Raw genomic sequence first — 3,033 nt, 5'->3', positions numbered from 1 at the left:
AAGGAGCCATTCCAAAGGAATAGACAGTTGCTTTAGTGGGCACTATGTACGAAAGGAAGGGTGATAAACGTAAAGCCGATAATTACAGGACAGCGAACTTGACATGTGTTGTATGTAACCTCAAGGAAAGCACACTTTTTTTTATTACATTAGACCTGTTTGGGAAATTACTAACTGGTTTCATAGATGGTAGTTCGGCTGTGGGAAACATTTTTCTACTGACGCTCAACTTCTAGGATTCCAGCAAGATATAGCAGACATTTTAGATTCAGAAGATCAAACGGACTGTACCGCAATTGACTATCCAAGGTTTTTGAGAGGTTAAATTTTGGGAGAATATTGGTTGAAAATGAGTGCAAATGGACTAAATAAAATCGTGACTGAATAGATGGTTTTCCTAGAATATAAAACTCAGAGAATTAGAGTAGATGAAGAATTTATCTGATCCTGTAGTTAATTAAAGGAGAGTTCCTCAAGGCAATGCTCTGGAACCTTTAATGAAAAACCTACAACCTATTTTCCAGTCATTGACCGAGTCAGGAATGAAATGAGTGAATCATATATAGGCTATTAGTACGATGGGGTCACCACTCCCAAAGTGATTTATTAATGACTGATAGATGCTATGAAATGAGAATGGAGAGTGGTGCTGGAATGAAAGATGACAGGGAAAAGCGTAGTACCCGGAGAAAAACCTGTCCCGCCTCCGCTTTGTCCAGCACAAATCTCACATAGAGTGACCGGGATTTGAACCACGGTATCCAGCGGTGAGAGGTCGATGCGCTGCCGTCTGAGCTACGGAGGCTCTTGGAACCTTTAATATTCCTTATAAATAAATTATATGAGTAAAAAACTGGAATCACAGATGGGGATGATATTTTATTGTAAGTAATTTACAGGATTGTAAGTGACCGCAAAACATCCCGACAATGTTGTAAGGCAATGGTATGATGGTAAAAACTCCGGTTGTACGTTTTACCTCTCACTTTTAATGACCAATAGGGATCACTGGAAGTACCAGCGTATTCATATAAAGGAAAGATAATCATTGGGGTAGCCATACAAACAGGAATGTAAATAAAGGTTACAGATCTCTGCATTTGGTCTTGAAGGTATTTTGGGTGGTTACGTCTCAAAACTCACGAGTTTCAAAACTCACGGGCTAAAATTAGTTACAAATAGTACCAAAACTCACGACTACAAACTGGTATCTAAAGTAAACATTCTAATGAGTCCCAAAATTCACGACTCCGGACAGCAGGTGCTTGGGATGACCGCAGGAAGGATGAGGTGGGTGGTGACTCACGCTTCCCTTACGACAGGCAGGGGATACTGTGGATGTTATTCTGCTACCCCAACCCACAGGGAAAAATTATGGCTGGAGAATGAAAGAGACCTAGGTGTATTATTATTAAAATATTTTATGTTATCTTAAAGCTAATATAATGCAATTTTTACCTTTCACATACATTTATAATAATGACGTCTGGCCTCCGCAGAGGTCTGCTGCAGGTCTTTAGAGTTGATGCCGTATAGGTGACCTGCACGTCTGTGAGGATGAGGTCCGACCTAAGATGGTCTAATGCTGAAGACGGCACCAACATCCACTCCCGGAGCCATAGGAATTAACTAATGAAAGTTAAAATCTCCGACCCGACCGGAAATCGAACCTGAGATCCCCTGGACCCGTTTGACCAAAGGCAAGCATGGTAACCATTTATGCATGCAGCCGGACGACGTACAATTAAAGTGGGTCCGCTGCTAGTTAAAATAAACTGTCAGTTGGTGGTACTGGGGCTTAGTTCCATTATGCGGCCAGAAGGCGGCATTCACTTGAATAAGGAACTTCATTTAGAAATATTAAAGATCAAGACAGTTAATTCACCCATTTAATTTCGACACTTGGAGATTCATTTGAAAAAAAGGCATATTTCTTTTTTTCGTAAAAGTTCATCTATTCGCTTATTTCAATAGATTGTCTACCCGACACACACAAACCGAAAAAAATTACTCATGACGCATCTGATTATTCTGTGCGATATAGCTGAATGATATTTGAAACTCATTTGATTATTTAAATAATCGGATGGAAGTTATTTAAAGTATTCCATTATCCCATCACTAATAAGGTGGACATTTATCCATTAAAAGAAGAACTGGCCCTGCTCGTGAGTTCTGAGACTGGCCCAGGTAGAGAAACCTGTTCTTCCTAATTATCTTCCTGGAATTCGTGAGTTTTGGGACTCGTGAATTTTGAGACTCGTGAGTTTTGAGACGACACGATTTTTGGTTTGCAGTAACGATTTAGTCCGTCTCTCTGGTGTAGTGGTTAATGTGATTAGCTGCCACCCCCGAAGGAGTGGGTTGACTCCCGGGTCTGCTACGAAGGGGTACGAGGGCTGGAATGGAATCCGCTCAGTCTTTAGAGGGAAACTGGATAGAGGAGGAGTTCCATTCCCACCTCACCAATCCTCGAAGTGGTTTTCCGTGGCTTTCCACTTATCCTCTAAGCCAATGCCGGGATGGTACCTAACTTAAGACCGATTCCTACCCTCTTCTTCCTCTATCCCTTCCCATGCCGCCACTAGGTCCCTGCTCCGAATATCAGGTGAGGTCGCTGGGTGATGTACTGGTCCTGTTCCCCAGTTGTATCCGCTTGAGCCAGAGTCTCAGGCTCCAGGACACTGTCATTGAGGCGGTAGAGGTGGGGTCCTTCGCTGAATCTGAGGGAAAAACCAACCCTGGAGGGTAAACGGATTAAGAAAGTAAGGAGAGGGCAGTGAATGGGACTCTTGGTAGGATTGCTTGATTCCAGAACTAGAAGAATTCCAAAGAAAAGCAGGAGGATTTTTTTCTAGGTGATTTCCGTCAAAAGAGCAGCGTTACAAAAATTTTGCTTACATTGGAGTGGGAAGAGTTTGGAGTAAGGAGACGTGCTGCTTCACTAAATGGTACGTTCCAAAGTGTCAGCGGAGATATGGCATTAAGTGAAATGGAATGGCGTATGGCTTTAGTGCCGGGAGTGTTCGAGGA

Source organism: Anabrus simplex, chromosome 8, assembly GCF_040414725.1.
Source record: "Anabrus simplex isolate iqAnaSimp1 chromosome 8, ASM4041472v1, whole genome shotgun sequence".
NCBI classification, from domain to species: domain Eukaryota; kingdom Metazoa; phylum Arthropoda; class Insecta; order Orthoptera; family Tettigoniidae; genus Anabrus; species Anabrus simplex.
The sequence above is the reverse complement of the archived record's forward strand: the minus strand, read 5'-3'. Positions refer to the sequence as shown.